This window comes from Periplaneta americana, chromosome 4, assembly GCF_040183065.1.
Source record: "Periplaneta americana isolate PAMFEO1 chromosome 4, P.americana_PAMFEO1_priV1, whole genome shotgun sequence".
Lineage (NCBI taxonomy): Eukaryota > Metazoa > Arthropoda > Insecta > Blattodea > Blattidae > Periplaneta > Periplaneta americana.
The window spans coordinates 199084717-199111417 of record NC_091120.1 but is presented as its reverse complement, the minus strand read 5'-3'; the positions used below and the strand labels follow the sequence as shown (position 1 = coordinate 199111417).

General features: G+C 36.6%; 1 protein-coding gene across 3 annotated transcripts in view; it reads right to left on the bottom strand.

The window, feature by feature from the left end:
• Positions 1-26701, bottom strand: part of LOC138698572 (dual specificity protein phosphatase 10-like) — a 338313-nt gene that overhangs the window by 200143 nt on the left and 111469 nt on the right. The window contains exon 1 of one of the 3 annotated variants that reach the window (XM_069824592.1): positions 10714-11263. The exons of the other annotated variants lie outside the window; for them this stretch is intronic. The gene's annotated coding sequence lies outside the window, so the exon portion shown is untranslated. Of the gene's footprint in view, positions 1-10713; positions 11264-26701 lie in introns of those variants that run through there. 3 annotated transcript variants of the gene reach the window in all.

Below are 26701 nucleotides of genomic sequence, written 5' to 3'. Positions count from 1 at the left end.
TGCTCTGTTGAATTTAATAATTTTCTCATTCAAATCCTTTTCTTCTTCATATGAAATTTCGTAACCGAGATAACTAAAATTTTTGACTTGTTCGATGATCTTAATATTGATGCATATTTTGCTACGGACTGGTTCCTCTCCTAAAAAAAAAGCCATCACTTTAGATTTGTCAGTTGAAATTTTCATATTGAAACTTTCTGCCATTTGATTAAAGTTGTAAACCAAACGTTGTAAATTATCTTCTGAAGTTGTCATAAACACAATATCATCAGCAAATAATAAAGTATAATTGATCGGCAGAAGGATAAGGGTGTCATTCTTGATCCCACAATCCGTTTTGAGATGCACGAGCAACAGCCACAAGAGGTGTGTCGTGAAAAACAAGTCATATATGAGCCTTGTTGTCAGCATCTTGGAGCACAATACCACGTCACACATTGGACAGTTTTTGGGCTCATGTTCGGTGCCCGTGGCACGATCCCACGTGAAACTTTAAATCAACTTAAACATTATAAAATTTCTGATGCAACGATTGATGCCATAGGATCTCACGTGTTAAAATCATCCTTAGCTATAATTAGTAATCATTTGTACCCAACAAAATTTTTATTGTAAATGATTTCCTACGTTTTCTTATCTTAATGTTTTTTCTTTTTCTTTCCAAGTGTCACAAAATTGTTTTGGTTACTTATTATTCTTTATGAATTGATTAGTAGGCCGATCTATCGAACCCTTATTTAGGGCGGCTTTTGTTTATACAAATTATCTTTGGGACAAACGACTTATCGGTATACTTCCATGTGGTTTCAATCTCCTATGTGTAATTTTAAATAGTTCTATTCCCGTAAAAGTAAAATTCCATTAATATTTTTGTTCTTACTAGAAAATGTTGGTTTCTGGAGTTACGAGGTTTTGGAATAATAGCCATGATATGTGGAGAAACTATGGCAATGTAAATTTCGAGCTGAAAAGCATCACAGATATAAGCTATTGCTGTCTCCGTACATTACAATACTGGATATAGAGGCACACGGATTGTCGTGATTTCGCTTCATCTCGCGAGATACAAAGGCATCCCATTCAAGACACGGCCAGCGGGCTGCCTGCCTGCCAGACCGGTTGGGAGCGAGGCGGCATGGTGCATACCGGTTCAAGAGCATGATTCAGCTCGCATTCCGACCAGACCTCGCCGACGCGCCGCGAAGGGCGCGGGGTCGATTCCCTGCGGGCTACAATTTTATCTAACGACGCCTTTCTGCTATTAAGTGCTGAAAATATTGTGAATATTATGATGATTCACAGCGAAGCAATCGTTGAATATAATCGCACAAACAACGAAGAAATGATTTAATTCTGCAGTGTCTAACAGTGACCTGTCAAAGCTGCTTAAAAGTCGAAGAATTTATGAAAGTCAACAGCAACGGAGTGAGAAGAAACCTTACTATAGTGAAACAGTGATGAAATGAACTTCCGGGATAAAGATGAAAAATTTTAAATCAATTTCAGTACTTTCGGTACCGCATGAGCCATCAAAGATATCACATTGACAAGGGGAAGTCACAATGTGGAAATGGGATGTTTTCATGGAACACATCGTACCTAATTGTATGGTTTAAAGAGTAGACGCAAACACACCTGAGTTCTAGGTATGGACTGTCAGCCTTAAATAGTAATATACGTTACAAGTGCGGTATGTTGACGTTTTCATGTTCGAGGAAAAGATTGAAAAAGCGAAACGTAGTTGAGCTTTTTTAATTTCCGGGAACATGAAAACAAACATACCGCTCGTGTATCGTACATTATTTTGTGCGAAGATCGTTTATTACATACCTGAAAGACGAATTTCTAATTAGTTGCAATGAAATCTCCATGTTGGTTTCTGTTTAATGACGGCAACTTCGGAAAACCAAAATATCTTTCTTCAACATTGTTGCTATAAAATGTTTTCTGTGTTTACTATACTCCAGCAGGCCGTGATATACGTCTGTCTTCCCCCCCCCCCCAGTCTATAAATGCGAACTTAAAACAAACGGTAAGGTTATGTAATGATTTATTTTTCATTTTAATATTTTAACAATATTATTTATATAACATATTGCAGTAATAACATCGGCATCTGGAATCTCGTTGATTTTTTCACGGCTTCTTTAATGTTACTTGTATCAGGAATGCAATACGTTTCGTGGAGTAGTAGACTTTACTTAATTTTTGCAAATATTTAAAAACAATAATTAACATTTCAATTTAGGTGAAATTTGCAGTGGTAAGTTTCCAATTTATAATTATTACTACGTTAAACGTATATAAAAATAATATGTTAAAAGCCTAAAGCAGTAAAATGAATGTCGCGCTTAAGCGGTAAGAAGAGGGAAATTGTTATGTGTGTTACGTTGGGAATACTGAATGTGGTATTTCACACTTACCGCGTATTGGTTCTGTGCGGAAAACAAGCAAATACGCACGATCTCGCACAAAAACTTTTAAAACATTGTTGCTGACACCTGAGAATGTCAAGTTCTAGCTCGTTTGTAATAAATTAGCGTGGTCTGAAGGTTAGGGGTGCTGATTAACATGCGAGAGAACTACAGTTCGAATCTCTTTACTTCAATATTTTCAAAGTTATAAATAAGGTTTAAATTGAACCATATAATAAAGGCAAAGGGTATGGTGGTTTAATTTTCAACTAATATCCTTCAAAGTTATAAATAAAGTTTAAATTGAACTGTATAATAAAGGCAAAGGGTGTGGTGGCTTAATTTTCAACTAATATCCTTCAAAGTTATAAATAAAGCTTAAATTGAACTATATAGTAAAGGCAAAGGGTGTGGTGGCTTAATTTTAAACTAATATCCTTCAAAGTTATAAATAAAGTTTAAATTGAACTATATAATAAAGGCAAAGGGGTTAACATTTATAATATCAATATATATTTGAAACGTTAACATTGCAAGCATTTTTGGTAACAATACTGTGAGAGCTTTGATTCTGTTTGTAGGACGTTGTAGCATGTGGACCGTAACATGCGAAATCCTTCTTATAAGTTACTGCACCATGTAACCTAAATCTTCAACTGCACTGAAATTCTTAAGTAATGTAAAAATATGTTTTATTAAAGGCACGTCTGTGTCCAATACAGTAAACCTCAAGTTGGACACGTCTGTATCCTGAATACCCCTCTGTTTCAGGCATTTTCCTTCAGGGCCGGTTAAAATGCTATTAAATTCACAAGATTTGGAACAGCTATATCTTGGACACACCTGTAATTTGGAACCCATATGTTGCACAGGGTCATTTCTCATGTTTGATTTTAATGGAGAAATGTTTCAAAATATCTTATAATTTGTTCAGAATTTAACAATTTCCATCTGCAGGACTGGCTTGCTACCTGCAAGTACGTACATTGTGTGCTGAAGGGTTATGTACAATAAATAGAGCTTTTCGCCTTCGCTTATAATAACCGGAACGTACAGTGACATTATTTGACTGCAACGAAAATATTAAAGGGAATTAATAAATGTCAGGATGAACTGGAAAGGTCAGTGTGTCTTATAACAATTTTTCGATAAAAATGGTGGAGTGTGTCCAGATACGATCATTTCAAATCCAAATGTGAATATTAAGTTTTTGGAGAATTTTTAAGTACAGATGTTATAAGTATGTTATACTGTAGCTAGTTTCATGGGTTTGCAAATACATATAATTAATTTATTCTAATTTAATATACATAAGTTAATAATAATAATAATAATAATAATAATAATAATAATAATAATAATAATAATATAATAAATATGTACATTTATACAAAACCTTACAGAATTGAAATTTATATAACTCATATAAGAAATAAACATTTAGCTATTACAATATTATTTTATAACGAAGCTACAGTTTTAATTCCTACTCAGCATAAATATGTAATATTTAAACAGAAAATCGAAGCTAATATCTCGTCAACATAGTACGACCGAAATCTTTCGGCTCGGAGCATGCGCAGTGTGGCATTCTTTGACTTAGAAAAAGCCTACCTGTGTGTGTGTATATATATATATATATATATATATATATATATATATATATATATATAAGAATAAAGCAAAATTGACTATATGTTTATATAAATGTTTTTGCTTGTTTTAGGTCCTGTATCCATCCCCGAAGATTTCCCCACATATTACTCGTAATTAACATCCTGCATATTTAGTGGCATCTCTGGTGAGTGAAATAATTGCATTACTAACTTGCTATATAGTAATACAGTAGCAAATACTTCCTTTAACCCATAACGAAAGTGTTATAGGTTAGTTCACAGTGTCAAAGGCTGCAGATATCCCCCACTGACGGTATATTTCTATTTTCCTTCTATTTTCCAAGCCTTTTTAATTATAGAAAGCTGTCCGTACCTTACAACATTTATGGAACAGAGTAGCTATTTGTGATAACCGATAGCATACGGTACTTGCTAATAATTAGGCTACAGAAATGAGGAAATAAATGTCAGTGGTGGAAATGGGATAAACAATAAAAAGGTACGAGAAACTCGTCCCAGCAAAGGGAGTTTAGGGCTGATAAGAACTGAATATGTGAGCTCCAAGCCAGTTGGCCACTTTTCTCAGTCCGAGTTTCGCCGTTCCACTAGAGAATTTTGAAGGGGAAGCTGAAAATGGACATGAAATACAGAGCAACATAAGCACAGCAACAGCGAAGGGAAAATAAGATAGTCTGTTTTTATTATGATTACTAAAATTTATTTGTAAATTATCGGTCAATACTTTTTGTAAATAAGGCTCCTGATCTACCAAAACCATGGATATTTAAAAACAAGTTAATGCAATCTCGAATTTGTTCCCAAACTTCTTTTGTCTCGTCGCTAGGATACCTCGCAGTACAAGAGCGAGTTTCAACGTCCTATCGAATAGAGAATGTAACTTCGTCGTAGGAAAAACTTTCCAACTCCTAAAGGGTTGAGAGCAAAGAGCCAACTGCGGGCGGTATTCGCTGTGTTGGCAACCTGTTCAGCATGTACGTGCGGCCGCGTAGGAGAGAAGAACAAATTCAAATTACACACACTGACATCACGAGGATAAAAATACGCCAGCGAGATGACTTCAGCCTGCGATAACACCCTCCCCTCTGCCAGACATGTGAATGAACTGCTTATCGAGTCGGCCAGGAATCAACACAATTCATCATATTCACTGCTCTACAGTTTTGATGTTGCGGTGAAGCTAAGATTCTGGGTTCGAATTCCTCTAAAAGCCTGGATATTTTTCCGTTGCCACTGTAATGTTCTGTGTTGTCTCAGGTGGATATTCAAGCTTTTGGTGACCCAATTTATCCGCCATAGTAATGCCTGATGTTTAGCTGACCGAGTGATGACCGTTGCCGGTACGCAGCCAACTGTGTTGGTGCAAATAGTAGTCCAATTTATCCGCCATAGTAATGCCTGATGTTTAGCTGACCCAATTTATCCCCCATAGTAATGCCTGATGTTTAGCTGACTGAGTGATGACCGTTGCCGGTACGCGGCCAACTGTGTTGGTGTAAATAGTGACCCAATTTATCCGCCATAGTAATGCCTGATGTTTAGCTGACTGAGTGATGACCGTTGCCGGTACGCGGCCAACTGTGTTGGTGTAAATAGTGACCCAATTTATCCGCCATAGTAATGCCTGATGTTTAGCTGACCGAGTGATGACCGTTGCCGGTACACGGCCAACTGTGTTGGTGTAAATAGTGACCCAATTTATCCCCCATAGTAATGCCTGATGTTTAGCTGACTGAGTGATGACCGTTGCCGGTACGCGGCCAACTGTGTTGGTGTAAATAGTGACCCAATTTATCCCCCATAGTAATGCCTGATGTTTAGCTGACTGAGTGATGACCGTTGCCGGTACGCGGCCAACTGTGTTGGTGTAAATAGTGACCCAATTTATCCGCCATAGTAATGCCTGATGTTTAGCTGACTGAGTGATGACCGTTGCCGGTACGCGGCCAACTGTGTTGGTGTAAATAGTGACCCAATTTATCCGCCATAGTAATGCCTGATGTTTAGCTGACTGAGTGATGACCGTTGCCGGTACACGGCCAACTGTGTTGGTGTAAATAGTGACCCAGTTTATCCCCCATAGTAATGCCTGATGTTTAGCTGACTGAGTGATGACCGTTGCCGGTACGCGGCCAACTGTGTTGGTGTAAATAGTGACCCAATTTATCCGCCATAGTAATGCCTGATGTTTAGCTGACTGAGTGATGACCGTTGCCGGTACGCGGCCAACTGTGTTGGTGTAAATAGTGACCCAATTTATCCGCCATAGTAATGCCTGATGTTTAGCTGACCGAGTGATGACCGTTGCCGGTACACGGCCAACTGTGTTGGTGTAAATAGTGACCCAATTTATCCGCCATAGTAATGCCTGATGTTTAGCTGACCGAGTGATGACCGTTGCCGGTACGCGGCCAACTGTGTTGGTGTAAATAGTGACCCAATTTATCCGCCATAGTAATGCCTGATGTTTAGCTGACTGAGTGATGACCTTTGCCGGTACACGGCCAACTGTGTTGGTGTAAATAGTGACCCAATTTATCCCCCATATTAATGCCTGATGTTTAGCTGACCGAGTGATGACCGTTGCCGGTACACGGTCAACTTGCAAGCTGATGCATGGCTTAAAAATAATACTGCATATTGAGTTTAGTAATACTGCGTGAATCGTAAGTAATGTCGGTAATTTCATGAAGTTCTTCTTTGAGATATTTCGAAAAAAAAAGTTTGATACAATTTTGCTCGTTTTGGCTTCCCTTTTGAGATAAAATTGTTTTATATGGAAAATTCATAGCGTGTTTTGGGAAAGCCATTGATTTAATTCCCAATACGCTCAGTCAATTCAAGAGAGCAGTGTATTATGATAATAAATGCTGGAAAGAATTTCAGTTTTGTCCTTCAAATGTGAAGAAATTTGACCCGAACAAATAACGTTTCGTTCTGAAAAGGAATTTTAAAATGTTACATTTCTTTGGATCAAATTTGTGCATATTTAAACGACAAGGATGAAATTCTTTCAATCATTTATTATTGTAATAAACTGTTAAACTGACTGAGTATATTGGGAATTAAATCAATGGCTTTCCCAAAACAAGCTATGAAATGTTTCATGTAGAACAATTTTTATCTGGGAAAGAAAGCAAAAAGTAGAAAAATTATATTAAACTCCCTGAAATTAATAACTTTACTTACGGTTCATCCTGTATATTGAAATAGGCGAAGATTACGATTAATAAGTTCGTTGGCACAAGTAAAAAAAAATAATAATACAACTGAAAGCATTTAGGCCTATGTGGAGGTGTAATATAGGTGGCAGAAATCGTTTAATTTACCGGTACCTAAAATGTCAAATATGAATAATAATAATAATAATAATAATAATAATAATAATAATAATAAAAGTTAGAATTTATACAACAGTTATATTACCGGTTGTTCTTTATGGTTATGAAACTTGGACTCTCACTTTGAGAGAGGAACATAGGTTAAGGGTGTTTGAGAATGAGGTTCTTAGGAAAATATTTGGGGTTAAGAGGGATGAAGTTACAAGAGAATGGAGAAAGTTACACAACGCAGAACTGCACGCATTGTATTCTTCACCTGACATAACTAGGAACATTAAATCCAGACGTTTGAAATGGGCAGGGCATGTAGCACGTATGGACGAATCCAGAAATGTATATAGAGTGTTAGTTGGGAGGCCGGAGGGAAAAAGACCTTTGGGGAGGCCGAGACGTAGATGGGAAGATAATATTAAAATGGTTTTGAGGGAGGTGGGATATGATGATAGAGACTGGATTAATCTTGCTCAGGATAAGGACCAATGGCGGGCTTATGTAAGGGCGGCAATGAATCTCCGGGTTCCTTAAAAGCCAGTAAGTAAGTAATTAATTAATTAATAATAATAATAATAATAATAATAATAATAATAATAATAATAATAATAATAATCTGGTGCAACAGCCCTTTCACGGGAAAATTTCTTCTCCTATGAAAAATCTCTTACTTCGAGCATTTTAAAAATATTTAACCCATTTTAAAAGTGTGATCTGTATACCTTATTCTCTACTTTGGCGAAGAAATTTTGGTATTTTGTCACTTGGCTACACCAATGGTGCAAACGATTCAATTCCCTTAACGTGGGGTCAGCATGGGACAGAACCATCGTTTGCATCATTGGTGTAGCCAAATGAAAAAGACCAAACTTGCTTCACCAAAGCAGAGAATAGGGTATACAGATCTTTCAGAGATTATTATTATTATTATTATTATTATTATTATTATTATTATTATTGGGCCTAATTAACAATGTCATCATCATTGGTGGTGATTTAATCTCTAAATATATCTTTAAGTTATACAGCAATGGACTGCCATTTGGATCAATGGCGCCACTCTACTTTATCAGACGAATTATCTTGAAAGTGTGATTTTATCTTTCCACCAGCACAACACTTCATTTGCACAGGACTTCTGGAATTTTCATTAAATTTCGATTAGAAGTGAACACTAATTTCCTAACGCCTTGAAACTGTTATAAGATAGATTTATTTTTCATACAGAATTGACAGTTATAAAGCTGTTTTGCAACACAATAAAGGATCTATGGCACAATAGCAATTATTACAAACAAAATTGTATAGTCAGCTAATATTAGTCATTCGGGAAGCCTTGAGAACCTTTCACGAAACCTCAAGTGGTTAAAAAACAGTGAAACCTGTCGCAAACTCGAGGAATACGTCCTATCAAAGCTGCAGGCAGGTCCTCTCATTCAACGATAAATTATCACTTTGACAAAGTGTCGATAAATAACCCACAAAGTGTTAGGTAATGCTCTGACTCATGCGCGATGCCACGACGGCGTGTAGTGATAGCAGACAGATTTACCGTATGGAACACGACGAGCATCGAACCCTCGGCCAGTAATGACGCCATCTAAGCCAATCACGACCACTATTGGTTGCTATTTCCTTTGTTATCTAATGTAGTAATCGAAATGATTTACGAGTGTTACAATGGCGTCATGAAACACGTAAGAGATTCTGGTAACAAGATAGGTAGTTCGTTTGCAGGCCTAGAAATACGTAAATAGTTGTCGAGGTTGATTAAAAGACAATGTACGTGTTCCAACGTCATTAAATGACTATTTCAAGAAGTATGATCACGTATCTTAGTTTTACGGGATAGGCTACCGGTATTACTTCCATTCACTATCTCAAAAATAATAAAAAAACATAGTAATAATAATAATATTACTTAAAACTATTTATTCCTGCAAAATTGTATTTAGGATATCTGGAATATTATATTATACAAACAGCTTCTGTTCGCATAATATACCAAACTATCGCTAATAAACTCCATTATAATAATAAAATTGAACTGCCCCCCCCCCCCATTGAGGGTAGCCCTTACGGACTCAGTACATCCTCAAAAAATTAATATACATATGTGAACATAGATATTCAATTTTAAAAAACGGAAACAAAGAAAAGGGCGTGAAAAATTGCAATTGCTATTAATGTGGCACCATGTGATTAATTAGGATTTGGCAGGATTTTTTAACACAATTATCACAATGTCATCCCTCAGAGATGTTGGCAGAGCGAACTGCCGTCGAAATTCTTCGGAAAAAAGCTACAACTACCTAATAATCAATCAATCAGATTGTGAGATTAAAATAATATTGTGGCTTATTAAATTTGAAGTAATGTGTTACCTTTAAAATTTCCTCTTTGCTTCTCAGATCTTTGCATTGAAAAAAAATTACACAAGTAAACAATACCAGTGCAATGTTATACCATTCTTCTACATAAAACTGATCGAATCATTTGTAATCAATTGTTTACAATAAATCTCGAAGTTTGGCAACAATTATAATGATGTTAATTTCTTATCAAATTACTGCGGAAGACTGGAAACGCTGAAATATAAGCGATATGGTATTCAATTGTTTAAAATTCCGAAGGCTGATTACATTGTAGCGATATTCATTTTCTTAATAAAATGCTGCAATGGCGAAGGCCACGCATCGCCAGAATTACAAATTAGCTGTTGAAATAAAACAGCGAGATTTGTTGGTGGAATATTATACGCTAATATCTTGAAATGTAGTGTCGAATATGATGTTCGCCTCAAAGTAATGAAAAACATGAGATCATTTTTCATTATATAAAATATCCTTGACTTCGCAAAGGGCAAGTCTGGAAACGAGATGATGTCAGTGTTCACAGCTTCCAGTTTACATAATGTTTACGTCTCATGAATTATGAAGACTTGAAGTAATTGCCGTCAGCAGTCTTGTAGATGGAGATAATTATATGCAGAAGGTATGTGTGAAACTGAGTTTACATTACGATATGCTACAGGTATATTACCTATATTTTTGCAGATGCTAGTAATATTATTTTGACATGCAATTTCGTATGCAAAAATCCTTTTTTGTTACCGAATGTCTCGAGTTCGTTGGAACGTTTAAATTTCTGTATATTATAATACAGCATTGCATTGTATATTTTATATATTATTATGCCTAGTTGAACAATTTATATTAATTATTTAGGCGCTATGTTAGCTATTATTTATATGCATTTAAAGGCTATTGACAAGTCAAAGAACATAGTGATGGATTTGGGAAAAGGGTAATTATATATTTTTTTGAAACTTACCAGTTTCCGACTGGAAGAAGGGGCGGTAATCCAATTTTTAGACGAATAGAACAATATATCGTTCCAACAGCCACTTCACTTCACGTACATTTTCTTGGACACATTTAAAATATTCGCGAGAAGTAAGAAACGTCGTCTCGTCTTCCTCGGACCCGTTCTGCTGATATGAACACCTGGAATTTGATTTCTTTCTTTCAATTTTTTAAAATCTTCTTCTCGTACCAAAACCGCACGATCCCAGAATACTGACCCTCCTTCCAGAACCGTTCTTCACATGTGCACAGTTCCTGAACGCATTCTCACGACATCGTAGTGTTTTGTTTCGCTGTTACATTGTCATCCGATAATCGGATAGGAGTCACGGCTTTCCTGATGAGCATTGTTGCAGTTTTTTTGCTGTCGTTGTGGGGCCCCTCTTTTTTGAGGGGGGTAATTTCGTGGGGGGTGGGGCACACACACGCACGCACTCACACCCACACACACAGGCGTATATATAGACTGCGGGACTTGTTGTCGAGATCCTTCGCGCAGCCTTGCCGGATTCGAACTGGCAGCGAGGCGAGTGACTCAGCCTGCATGCACTACTTACTCCCGGCCGGCGGGGGAAGTGGAATCAGCCGTCACCGCAGCAGACACTTCCTCATTCTATGCCGGGATGACCATTCATAACATCGGACCTCGGTGACGTACGGACCCGGTGCAAAGACGGCTCGAACTCACAACTTTATTCCTTATTTAAAACAATTATTTTAATAAATACGGTAAAATTATGTTGAGAAAACTGAAATAAGAATATTGAGCTTCTTGTACATAAAATGTGGGGCGCAATTCTAAAAGTTGTATACTAACGATTTAGTATTAGCTATTTCACCAAAGGTATAAATACTTATCAGAGGCGTCATTAGGGGTCGAGGGGAACACTCCCCCTTGATTTTAAGATTGTTGTTGTTTAGTCGGGCATACTGGAATTGGTTCCCAAATCTGTGAATAGGTTCCCAGTTCGTCCCAGAGCTATACCCCAATTGGTTCCAACAGTAGCGGCCGGTGATCCAAATCCTCGGTGAGGCCAGATGCAACTAGTTTAAGTGCCTCCGATGGAAAATGTTTATTTATGATATTAATTATTATTGTTATATTATTAATATCATTATTACTGTATTATTATTATTATTATTATTATTATTATTGGCGGCCGGGTAGCTCAGTTGGTAGAGCAGCTGGCTACGGACTGGAAGGTCCGGGGTTCGATCCCAGGTGGTAACAGGATTTTTTTCTCGTTGCCAAACTTTCAGAACGGCCCCGAGGTTCACTCATCCTCCTATAAAATTGAGTACCGGGTCTTTCCCGGGGGTAAAAGGCGGTTAGAGCGTGGTGCCGACCACACCACCTCATTCTAGTGCCGAGGTCATGGAAAGCATGGGGCTCTACCTCCATGCCCCCCAAGTGCCTTCATGGCATGTTACGGGAATACCTTTACCTTTTATTATTATTATTATTATTATTATTATTATTATTATTATTATTATTATTAGTCTATTATTATTACTAGTAATGAGAAATAATAATTTCACTCACCAAATAAGCTTTAATGCTGCGAGTTTCAGTGATTGTTTCAGTGTGATGAAGCATCCCATATTACGTGTTCAAATTTCCCTTTCTTTCTTTTCTTTTTATTTTTTTCCTTTGACAGCAACGAACAAGGCCAACAGAGAAGTTTATTTTACACCACATTACCACTTAACCATTTATGTTGCCCATACCAGGATGCAATAGAAACTCGCGTTTTAAGATTATCTGTCAGAAAAATTGTCAGCGATGTCGTAGGTATCTCGGTCGGCTCTCTCTTTATTTAAAACTTCCTTTTTTTCAATATTATTTCTTCTCGAAAAAGGACACTCTAACAATGAATTAACTACACCAGCATTATTTCTCTCATTTGTTTCTGTTTATATTTTCCCGAAATACATAACAACATTGGTCCAGCTTCACTACTGTACTACGAAGTACAATAGTACAACACCCTCGCTTAAATAATAAACTAAGACATAAGAGGAGAGAATAGTGTGGGTCTCTGCCTGCCAAAGAGCTGGAATGTTTGTTATTTATGGCCTATTTAGGAAGACAAGTCACCCTATTCCCACCCCACTCTACCCTTGAGGCCGGCCCATGGTTGAGAGGTTGAAACCTGACCAGGCCAGACGAATTGTGCCTCAGTTACAACGTTTAAAGCGCAACGTCAAAAGCCCGCGAAGACAAACGAAAATTCAGAAGCAGACCCGGCACGAGCGATCCTGACCTCATGAACAAATTTTACTACAAAACAAGTCTATATACATCACAAGCCAGACCCCGAGCGATCCTGGCCTCAGGAACAAATTTTACTGCAAAACAGGTCTATCTACATCACAAAGTTTTCAAATGCTTCTACAGCGATATATGCTTCATTAAAATAACTAATACATTACATAAAAACAAAATTTGATTTCAGTTAAGCCAAATGACTGAGGCCCGGCCTCACTTGCCTCAGTCAATCAGCCGCCACTGGGTTCCAGGTTGATTTCATCTATGTATTGCAATTGGTTCCCACTAGATTAAGCCAGAAAATATTTCCTTTTCCATTTTATACAAACTTAGGACTGTCAACTACTGTCTACGGTAGTAGGTAGGTTAAAAATGTTTTGTGCTTGGCGAAAACGCTGCGTCGAATAACTTCATAATTTTATTTAAAATTGCAATATCACAAGTGTCGTGGTTATGTTCGACGTTGCATTCCAATATAATATCTGAATCAGAAAGTTTCACGAAACATTTACATCTTACATCCTCTTTTAACACAAGTATATCTTTCCACACCACCAGATAATGTTTTCTGAAAACCGATCATTCACCACTAAGAGTTTCTTCCTCTTTTCACCGAGCATAGTAGTGAAATCCATCACTAAGTGCAATACGGCTGTCCTGTACTTCCATTGCCACTACTCTGATAATCACTGAAACTTATGATCGGTATTTATATTTTAACGTATGCAAAACCACGGGTCACGATCGAACGTAAGTGGTGTTATAGGCAGTAACAACTACCTCATCCCCGTTGTTGATATTTGGACACTGTCACTACTCTGCTACATGATCCATCAACATCCCTTCCCACACAGCCTTGGAACCTACTCACGTTGTTGATATTTGAACATGGGAAACCTACTCGCGTTGTTGATATTTGAACATGGGGAACCTACTCACGTTGTTGATATTTGAACATGGGGAACCTACTCACGTTGTTGATATTTGAACATGGGGAACCTACTCACGTTGTTGATATTTGAACATGGGGAACCTACTCACGTTGTTGATATTTGAACTTGGGGAACCTACTCACGTTGTTGATATTTGAACATGGGGAACCTACTCACAGTGTTGATATTTGAACATGGGGAACCTACTCGCGTTGTTGATATTTGAACATGGGGAACCTACTCGCGTTGTTGATATTTGAACATGGGGAACCTACTCACGTTGTTGATATTTGAACATGGGGAACCTACTCACGTTGTTGATATTTGAACATGGGGAACCTACTCGCGTTGTTGATATTTGAACATGGGGAACCTACTCACGTTGTTGATATTTGAACATGGGGAACCTACTCACGTTGTTGATATTTGAACATGGGGAACCTACTCGCGTTGTTGATATTTGAACATGGGGAACCTACTCGCGTTGTTGATATTTGAACATGGGGAACCTACTCACGTTGTTGATATTTGAACTTGGGGAACCTACTCACGTTGTTGATATTTGAACATGGGGAACCTACTCACATTGTTGATATTTGAACATGGGGAACCTACTCGCGTTGTTGATATTTGAACATGGGGAACCTACTCGCGTTGTTGATATTTGAACATGGGGAACCTACTCACGTTGTTGATATTTGAACATGGGGAACCTACTCACGTTGTTGATATTTGAACATGGGGAACCTACTCGCGTTGTTGATATTTGAACATGGGGAACCTACTCACGTTGTTGATATTTGAACATGGGGAACCTACTCACGTTGTTGATATTTGAACATGGGGAACCTACTCGCGTTGTTGATATTTGAACATGGGGAACCTACTCACGTTGTTGATATTTGAACATGGGGAACCTACTCACGTTGTTGATATTTGAACATGGGGAACCTACTCGCGTTGTTGATATTTGAACATGGGGAACCTACTCGCGTTGTTGATATTTGAACATGGGGAACCTACTCGCGTTGTTGATATTTGAACATGGGGAACCTACTCGCGTTGTTGATATTTGAACATGGGGAACCTACTCACGTTGTTGATATTTGAACATGGGGAACCTACTCACGTTGTTGATATTTGAACATGGGGAACCTACTCGCGTTGTTGATATTTGAACATGGGGAACCTACTCACGTTGTTGATATTTGAACATGGGGAACCTACTCGCGTTGTTGATATTTGAACATGGGGAACCTACTCACGTTGTTGATATTTGAACATGGGGAACCTACTCGCGTTGTTGATATTTGAACATGGGGAACCTACTCGCGTTGTTGATATTTGAACATGGGGAACCTACTCGCGTTGTTGATATTTGAACATGGGGAACCTACTCACGTTGATATTTGAACATGGGGAACCTACTCACGTTGTTGATATTTGAACATGGGGAACCTACTCACGTTGTTGATATTTGAACATGGGGAACCTACTCGCGTTGTTGATATTTGAACATGGGGAACCTACTCACGTTGTTGATATTTGAACATGGGGAACCTACTCGCGTTGTTGATATTTGAACATGGGGAACCTATCACGTTGTTTATATTTGAACATGGGGAACCTACTCGCGTTGTTGATATTTGAACATGGGGAACCTACTCACGTTGTTGATATTTTGTTTGGGAAGCAACTGAAGAACAGCGGTTTAGTCAACTGTCCGAAGACAGGTTTGAACCTCACAAGTGATACCAAGAAGGCACCATTATGAGACAACTAAGCCAGGAGATAATGAGGTAGGGTGGCCAGCTCCTTTTCCCCTCCATTGCACACATCATCGACTAGCTACATATTACACTAGTGAGACTTCAGATGCATACAAACAATATTGTTCTTCCTCTGACACATATCGTCAACTGAGATGTACTACTGATAATAGATGTACATATCAGCCGGAACCTCAATCAGGGGATAATTTTGATATTAACAAATTAATAATTTAATTGTTATATAAAATATAATAAAAGTTTGAAACTGTAAAAACTTTAAGGGTGTGTGTACGTGAATGACCACAATTATTAGAAAATGCAGGCTCTGGATTTCTAAAATTTTATAAGGAAATGAACTCACAATTGGACAAAAATTACAAGGTACCACAACAAGACTTATTAGAACTTAAATATCTGGTAAAAGTATAAAAAAGGTTACTAATAATATTTTTAAGAATTCACTTTTTACTTTAAATTAAATTTTCAATACACATATTATTTCATAACTACACAACCATTAGAGATAGAATTCTGAAATTTTGTACACTGATTTAACATGAATTTATGCAAAAGGTGGACTACAATAATGTCCATTTTTTAAATTAAAAATTAGGTCACAAAACATTATGTAAATTTTAATATATATTATATAGAACAAATAAAAAAACAATAAATAAATAAATAATAAAATAAACAACTCTACATGTCTGAGAGTAGTCTACTTTTCAGAAATAAGTGTTTATTACATGCAGGAAAAATATTAAATATGTCAGACAGACCATAACAATGTTATGGTTACCAAATGATGTAACTGCAGAATTTCTTTGTTTTTTGTTTTTTTTTTATATTCTGATAAAACTGGTTTGAAAAATATTATTAGTAACCCTTTTTTAAACTTTTATCATATATTTAAATTCCGATAAGTCTTGTTGTGGTACCTTGTAATTTTTGTCCAATTGTGAGTTCATTTTCTTATAAAAGTTTAGAAATTTAAAGCCTGCAGTTCCTGATAATATTTATGGTCGTTCACGTACATATACCCTTAAAAGTTCAAAGTGTTAAAATACTGTTAAAACAGATAATAATGCCGTTTCGAAGTTGTTTGCTTCGTCGTCAGCGGTCTTAGGGTGCATCTACACGGTTCAACTTTTCTTTCAACTTTACGCATTCAAGCTGTGCATGCAAGATTGATATTTAATATTAATTCATATGTGTGTGTACGTTCAAAACGGCATACCATGTAGACACAAAATCTTCATGCATCTTAAATGAACGCGCGTTTAAAAAAAATGATTCTTTCATTATTTTTCCCAGATTGTATGTGTACGCGCATGGAAAATTGAACCGTGTAGACTATGCAGCTTTACTGTTGCTTCTTCCGGATTACTGTCTTATGAGGGTGAGGGTGTATGTGGTGGTGACAGGTAGTGTGGGGGAATTGTTTTTTATATCGAAGAGTGAGTTGAAATTTGGTTTATAAAGTTTTAAAGTTTTTGAACTCTTTATCATATTATAAATATTGAAAGTCTTATAAAGTAAAATGAACTGAATAGTACTGAAACAAATGTGAGAACTGTAGTATTAGTAGTAGTAGTATTTAGTAGTGTTTATTTATTTAACCTGGTAGAGATAAGGCCGTCAGACCTTTTCTGCCCCTCTACCAGGGGATTACAACTATAACATGAACAATAAGATTACAATTAATATTAAATTTACAATTACAATTACAATAAAAATTAAAGTACGACAAGAATACCTGATTAATGAAAGCTAGACATTTTATCATAGAAGTTAAGAACAAAGAATATTTTTGTATTTACTGAATTACAAATTAAACCTACAATAACAAAAATCTATAGTGATGAAATTACCGGATATTGAAATATTTTGTGATAGATTAAGAGAACTATTTACAAGAAACCATGTCTGAACGAGTCTCAATTACTGACCAAGTGCCTAGTAAGTTTGCGTTTGAATTGAATTTTATTTCGACAGTCCCTGATGCTAGCAGGTAACGAATTCCAGAGTCTTGGCAGGGCTGTTGTGAAAGAGGATGAGTGTGAGGAGGTGCGATGGGATGGTATTGTTAGTATTGTTTCATGGCGAGAGCGTGTGTTCAGATTATGGTGGGAAGAAAGGTAAGTGAAGCGAGACGACAGGTACGAAGGAATAGAAGAGTTCAAGATTTCGAAGAGAACGAGAAGTGAATGTAAATTTCTTTTCGTATCTAGTTTAAGCCAACCTATTGCTTCCAGGAATGGGGTAATATGATCATATTTACGAACATTGCTTACAAAACGTACACACAAGTTATGAGCACGTTGAAGTTTCGTTTTGTTGTCGCTGGAAAGGTCAGTCAGTAAAATGTCAGCATAGTCAAAATAGGGAAATACAAGGGTCTGCACAAGGGACTTTTTTAAGCAAGAGGGAAGATGAACATTTATCCTTTTTAGCACATGGATAATAGAATATACTTTTCTGCAGGTTTCTGTGATTTGCAAGTCCCAGTTGAGATTATTATCCATGTGAATGCCAAGATTTTTTACCGAAGAGCTGAAAGGGATATACTTTGAATATTAAAAATATTGTACTTTTATAAACACTTAAAAGAAAAAAAAAATTGAGCTAATTTAAGACCTAACATTCAATCTAAGGGAGGAATATCCATATCAGAATATCATACTAAACTGTCTTTGTCGTAGCTCAGCCGTAAGTGACTCATTCGTGCGTCAAAAGACGATCTTGTAGGCATCTCAACATGCATTTCGCAGTGTGTTTTTCATCGATATTTCAGAAAGTTGTTTTTGGCACTTAGCACATTTAGAATGTTACGTCCTCAATTACTGAACTTCGCTCAATGATACCAAGGCTTTTGCTCTTTGCTACATTAGTGCTGGTTAGCAATTGTACATTAAAGGTACAATTACTTCTGTTAACTGAAATCAAAACTTCTTCAATAATAAAATTGGCTGTATCCATTTGTACGCGTCTACGTAATAATGACAGCAAGTACTGTAATGTTTATTAAGTAGGATAAGGAGTTAAGACTAGTTTGTGTGTGGAAACTGACCTTAATAAAACATGATATCAGACTTATTTATGACTTGGAATAATAAAAAAATACTTCTTCACTGTAAACCAAGCATTCTCCAATCTTTCCTATTTCCCAACTTTCTCATACGATTCATATAAATGTTAATGTTGTGCGTCATCTAATATCTTCTGCCCTGAAATTTTATTGTGCCATGTTCGCAGTTTTTCTTGGGAAAGAGAAATGCAGAAACTTTCTGTTGCTTTCCCCACACCACTCTCTCTTTCACATCTTAAATATCTCAGGGGTCCCCAGCGTGGAAGCGAAGAGAGTGGACTTGACTAATTAGGCCCTCCGAAAAAAATACTTTAATGGAGAGAAAATAATAGACTTTAAAAATATGTTCGTGCCTCTGATACCATGGTTTAAATCCTTGTTCTGTGATCAAGTATCCCCAAGAATGGAAAATAATTACTTTGTCAGGAAATAGGTACATTCTGGATCAGCTTACTTAATTCCCTATGGGTGAAACCTAACCATTTTCCCCCTATTACTGCATATGCTAGTGGATTATAGTGATTTTCTAGATGTCAGGTTGAATTTTCTTTTGCTAGCTTTGTTTCGAAATTCGAGTACTGACGAATATGACAACACGCAGTTATTTTCTGTTATATTGGCAGCAATAATTTTGGTTTTCAGTAAAAGAAATCTCATTAAATGGAAGCAACTAGACTTGTGAAATTTGAACCTAATTAATAATTAATTAGTAATACCGGTATTAATATTAATATCAATACATAATTCAGTTGTGTTGCGTTGTGCTTCCAATTCAACACTATATTCAGGTAAGTGTAATTAAATAAGATGTAACTTATAGACCTACTTGGTATGAAACATACATTTCTTAGTTTCAGATTTTTATTAAAATATCCAAGAGAGGAAATAGCGACTTAGAATTATGTATTTTAAGTAGGCTATACATTTCAATGTGGTATTCTGTTTTCGGAATTCGTGCTAATCATTTCAAGTGATCAAACAAAATACATTTTTAGGTTAGGTCTCGTGAATCGTAAACTGTTTAGTCAAAGCAATGAATTTCATGTTGTCAGAGAAAATGCATTTTAATATTGGATCATATTAATCTATTAATTACCAACATAATGTGTGAGAGGTCCAGGAGGAAAATATAGGCCTACTCTTTCACAAATTATTTAACCATTTAGAAAACACCTCCAAACATAAAGATGAGATGTGGTAAAGAAGTAAATAAGCAAAACCTTATTATTGTTAATACTATATTATTATTATTATTATTATTATTATTATTATTATTATTATTATTATTTATAAAACAGTTATATTACCGATTGTTCTGTATGGCTGTGAAAATTGGACTCTCACCTTGAGAGAGGAACAGAGATTAAGGATGTATGAGAATAAGGTGCTTAGGAAAATATTTGGGGCTAAGAGGGATGAAGTTACACGAGAATGGAGAAAGTTACACAACGCAGAGCTGTACGCATTGTATTCTTCACCTGACATAATTAGGAACATTAAATCCAGACGTTTGAGATGGGCAGAGCATGTAGCACGTATGGGCGAGTCGAGAAATGTATATAGAGTTTTAGTTGGGAGACTGGAGGGAAAAAGATCTTTAGGCCGAGACGTAGATGGGAGGATAATATTAAAATGGATTTGAGGGAGGTGGGATATGATGGTAGAGACTGGATTAATCTTGTTCAGGATAGGGACGAATGGCGGGCTTATGTGAGAGCGGGAATGAACCGGCGGGTTCCTTAAAAGCCATTTGTAAGTAAGTATTATTATTATTATTATTATTATTATTATTATTATTATTATTATTATTATTACTATTATTATTATTATTATTATTATTATTATTATTATTATTATTTCAATACATGACATCTGATATTAGTTGGCAACACTGAAGAGACGGCCAAATTAGCCTTTTAGGAACTGCTCTTACGTGACCCTCACTATAGTATGCCACGCGATATACCCTGTAAGATCTTCCCTAAAAGAATATTGCCCACTCTCCAAGCAAAAAGTGAAATGAAGGCCCTGTATTTATTTGATCGTTGTACTGGATGGAGATCTGTACATCGATGTGCTTCGCCCTTTGTCATGAAATCCCACCGTGTTAGATCTAAAATAGTAATATACGTTACAAGAGCGGTATGTTGACGTTTTCATGGTCGAGGAAGAGATTGAAAAAGCGAAACGTAGTTGAGCTTTTTTAATTTCCGAGAACATGAAAACAAACATACCGCTCGTGTATCGTATATTATTTTGTGCGAAAATCATTTATTACATACCTGAAAGACGAATTTCTAATTAGTTGCAATGAAATCTCCATCTTGGTTTCTGTTTAATGACTTCAACTTCGGCAAACCAAAATATCTTTCTTCAACATTGTTGCTATAAAATGTTTTCTGTGTTTACTATACTCCAGCTGGCCGTGATATACGTCTGTCTTTTTTTTCCCCCCCGGTCTATAAATGCGAACTTAAAACAAACGGTAAGGTTATGTAATGATTTATTTTTCATTTTAATATTTTAACAATATTATTTATATAACATATTGCAGTAATAACATCGGCATCTGGAATTTTGTTGATTTTTTCACGGCTTCCTTAATGTTACTTGTATCAGGAATGCAATAATTTTCGTGGAATTTACTTATTTTTTGCAAATATTTAAAAACAATAATTAACATTGCAATTTAGGTGAAATTGCAGTGGTAAGTTTCCAATTTATAATTATTACTATGTTAAACGTCTTTAAAAATAATATGTTAAAAGCCTAAAGCAGTAAAATGAATGTCGCGCTTAAGCGGTAAGAAGAGGGAAATTGTTATGTGTGTTAGGTTGGGAAAACTGAATGTGGTATTTCACACGTACCGCGTATTGGTTCTGTGCGGAAAACAAGCAAATACGCACGATCTCGCACAAAATAACGTATACGATTTTGGGCTTTTTATACGTAGTAGTGGTAGTAATGGTGGTAGTGGCAGTGGCAGAGGTTGTGTTAATCGGTAAAGGCTAGACGGCCTCAAGGCGGTTATATCATCCTCATTTCATAGCAATAAAATTAAAGTCTAGTATGTGAGAACAGAAGAGCGCGAACAAAGGCGTTCCCATGGAGATGACAGCTCTTCAGAAGCCGAACACTTCCGAGGTTGAAGACCTCCAACTCTAACGGGTGTGAGGGGCGTGTTGCGAATCGGTAATTGACCAGCTCGTCGCAACGGGGATGACGGAACCATCTTCACATGATTCCAACCAAAGCGCGCTCTCTCGCGGTACGGAAGTTACTCGTGACGATGGTGGATTAATATTGCTATGCAATGGAAACAGAATTAAGGCGAGGACATTTTTCCATAGCCTTTGTGTTCAGAATGAAACGCAGCCTTCATCCTTTTCGTAAATTTAAAACAAAAATAAAATATGCCTATGTATTTTAAGTATTCAGTCTCTCTCTTTAAGAGTTAATTTCCATAAATCTAGTGCTGTTTTTATCTGCATTAGACTATTATTTATGTACAGTAGTGGCAAAAAAAAACTATCACCACGGCATGGCGCGTCCTCAGGTTGCGGATAGAGGAGACGGCATCCAGATATGGAGGATAGCTGCGAATATATTGAATAAGCAGTCGTGGACAGCCGATAAGGGGTGGTCCTCCAGTTTGGGGGTTGAGCGAGAAAGTTCAGGATAATAGACAGGGTTTGGAGTTGAATGGTTACATCAGCTTCTTGTCTATGCGGATGACGTGAATATGCTAGGGGAAAATCCACAAACGATTAGGGAAAACGCGGAAATTCTAGTTGAAGCAAGTAAAGCGATAGGGTTGGAAGTAAATCCCGAAAAGACTAAGTATATGGTTTATGTCTCGTGACCAGAATATTGTACGAAATGGAACTATAAAAATTGGAGATTTATCTTTCGAAGAGGTGGAAAAATTCAAATATCTTGGAGCAACAGTAACAAATATGAATGACACTCGGGAGGAAAAATTAAACGCAGAATAAATATGGGAAATGCGTGTTATTATTCGGTTGAGAAGCTTTTGTCATCTAGTCTTCTGTCAAAAAATCTGAAAGTTAGAATTTATAAAACAGTTATATTACCGGTTGTTCTGTATGGTTGTGAAACTTGGACTCTCACTTTGAGAGAGGAACAGAGATTAAGGGTGTTTGAGAATAAGGTTCTTAGGAAAATATTTGGGGCTAAGAGGGATGAAGTTACAGGAGAATGGAGAAAGTTACACAACGCAGAACTGCACGCATTGTATTCTTCATCTGACATAATTAGGAACATTAAATCCAGACATTTGAGATGAGCAGGACATGTAGCATGTATGGGCGAATCCAGACATGTATATAGAATGTTAGTTGGGAGGCCGGAGGGAAAAAGACCTTTGGGGAGGCCGAGACGTAGGTGGGAAGATAATATTAAAATGGATTTGAGGGAGGTGGGATATGATGGTAGAGACTGGATTAATCTTGCTCAGGATAGGGACCAATGGTGGGCTTATGTGAGGGCGGCAATGAACCTCCGGGTTCCTTAAGAGCCAGTGAGTAAGTAAGTAAGTGGCAAAAAAAGCGGACCGACCCTTGTAGCTGATTTCAGAGCCTTGTTCACTCCAGAGCCCGATAGACTGGTAACTAAGACTTTCGTGTTTCGAATCCTGCCTAGGAAGGAAACTTTTTTTTTTTTTGTTCCTTATTCAAATTTATTCCCAATACTTTTCGATTGCTGGTAAAATTCATGTTCTGGGAATAATAAGTTAATTAAGTAGTAAAATATCGCTGAGAATAAAATTGTTAGTAATTTTTCTAAAACAAATTAATTTCTCTGAATCGGTACAGCAAATGATCAATAAATTAAATGTTGTAAATATTTCCCATTTACGATCTGACACTGACAAAGACGCAGCACAAATGTTTTTTTTTTCTTTTTCAGTTACTGTTGCTGGTATTTCTCCAATCATCATTAAAATCTCAATTCCCTCACTTTCACTTAATAACATCGTTATTTTCTGTTAATTTCAACAATTAAACAGACTGCCTCCGTGTTCTGTTGGTCAGCATACTGGCTTCCAGATCAGGAGGTCCCGGGTTCGATTTCCGGGCTCGGCGAATTTTTCTTGAAGAAGAAGAATTCCCTGGGTGTCTAGAGTCTGGAAATTTGTATGAATGTGAATGTGATTGTGAGTGTGCCGGGTTAATATTAATTAACCAATCATCACAAATATAAAAATACATCAGGATTGTCGCTGGGCAGTAACCTGAACACACGTTTCAGCGTCACATTGTTGACAAACAACTCCATCTGTTAGCACAACCATAAAGCATTTAATAGATACTATAGTGTTACCAACAACGAAAAAAAAAACATTAAACTGCTTCCGTAACACCAGGAAACCCAGCTATTTAATTTTGTTACCATAGCAACGTTTAATATAAAAACAATAGTTTGTGTAGTGATAAAGAAAAAAGCAAATTTTTCAGATGATGCGAATAAAAATATAGAATGTCATTAAAAAAAAATTTTCCGATGACATTATAGCTCTCATAACAATGATCATAAAAATGTTTCCCTAGTGTTAAAAAGTTCCATTCAAAATATAATATTTGGAGTGTTCGAGCGTTTTTCGAAAAAAATTATCCGTTTAGATATAAAAGACAATATGAGGAACTTACGAAACACACTGTATTATTATTATTATTATTATTATTATCTGTTGGAGGATTGACTATTATTGCTAGCTTATTTCATTGCGTTCTTTAGACACACTATAACTACAGCAAACTGCATTTGTGCAAGATCGTGCGTATTTGTTTGGTTTCCGCACAAAACCAATCCGCGGAAAATCTAAAATTCCACATTCAGTATTCCCAACCTAACACACTTAACAATTTCCCTCTTCTTACCGCTTAAGTGACATATTGATTTTACTGCTTTAGGCTTTTAACATATTATTTTTAGAGACGTTCAATATAGTAATAATTGTAAATTGGAAACTTACCACTGCAATTTCACCTAAATTGCACTGTTAATTATTGTTTTTAAATATTTGCAAAAATTAAGTAAACTCTACAACTCCACTAAGTTACTGCATTCGTGATGCAAGTATCATTAAGGAAGCCGTGAAAAAATCAACAAGATTCCAGACTCATCATAGACTGGGGGGGAAAAAAAGACACGTATATCACGGCCTGCTGGAGTACAGTAAACACAGAAAACATTTTAAAGCAACAATGTTGAAGATAGATATTTTTGTTTTGCAAATTTGCTCAACTACGTTTCGCTTTTTCAAACTTTTCCTCGAACATGAAAACTTCAACATACCGCTCTTGTAACGGATATTAGTATTATCTCTATTTATTACATGACTCTTGAACGTTATACTGTACGCAGTCACAGGAAGTTCCTCACTCTGTTTTCCTAGAGTTTGCAGTGTTGGCACAGTGAAGATCTATTGCTCGCATTAAGACACAAATTGCCTAAATGTAGTGATAGTTTTCAAGAGTTGGCAATGCCGATGCATATAGGGCAGTATCAGGAATTCGGGAAGTCTCTGCCGAGCGCGGCCTCGAAATTCTCTGCGTGCTGCATGCCCAGCCCACCGGTGTTAATTGCAGGCACGCGAGTGGGCTCGTTGCGGTGTGCGAATACTTTTTAGTGCAAATTCCGCGGTCAGTGCGATGCGCGGAATAGGGTCGCGGATCCAGGACGCGTCCGACCTGTGTCGTCATGGCGACGCGCGAAATAAAGAAAGAGCGATTGTCAACCTAATTGCCCATTCAGGTCGGACAGCTATATGGGTTATGCTTACCTTAGGGGTCGTATTCATAGACGAGACTTTGGACCAAAGTTGATTTTGGAAAGTACAAAGTCACCATTTTCCTATTCACAGTCGACACTTTGACGAAAGTAAACTTCAATGGTGACTTTACTTCAAAGTCGCCGGAAATCTAGACTTTGACTTTCGTTCGTGGACATAAGGAAAATTGCTGATATTTGGGAAATTGTTTAATTTGCCGAGAATATTGAGAACACCCAGGAGATTTTTAAAGCTGCTCATGTTACTTAACGTTACTAAACTCTCAATATATATACCTTTTTTGTTATTTGGTCAAAACTCCCCTTCAGTATTTCTCCTACATTAACTTTTTCTTTTGTAATTTCTCTATAAATTATCATATTGCTCAGCACCCATACATTTAATTATTTGTCCTATTTGTTCTTTTACCTTTTCTCCTATCTTTCTCTTGTATTCATTTACTGTTCCAACGTTCAAATGTTAGTACTAATTTTATGCTGTCACTTGTTTACTTCTCTTAACCCTTTTTCACTATTTTCTCCATTTCCTATTTGCGCTCACTTTCACTTTCTCTCTATTCTGCTTACACTTAATTTATTCTACACGTCTGCTTATACACTTTATCTCTCCCCTTGTTTCCCTTTATTTGCACTTTTTCATCACATCCACATTTTTTTAAACGTATCAAATATCTCTGCTATATATATAAGGTGCAGATTTGATAAACAGACCGTATTTGATATTCTCGTCGTATTTCAACATTCATTGATGAATAATAATAATCAAAGAGGATTTTCTATTCCACCAATAATTCGACTTCTTATTTCACCGCGATTTTACGCTACAAGTAAGGATTGATAGCTTAATATTGATTTGACTATTTAATTATATAGAGAATAGGTTATACCGTTGGATATGCAGTTAATTTAAGAGTATAATCCTTGCGGTCGTCACAATGTTTTCTGAATATTGATTTCAATTAATTTTAAGTAGTTTCTGCAGACATGCAGGGAATACCTCTGCCAACTGCCAGCAGAATAATATGTCTCTTTCATAGTCTGTCATTGGTGGCATCTTCTTATCTTTCATATCTTCAGAATAA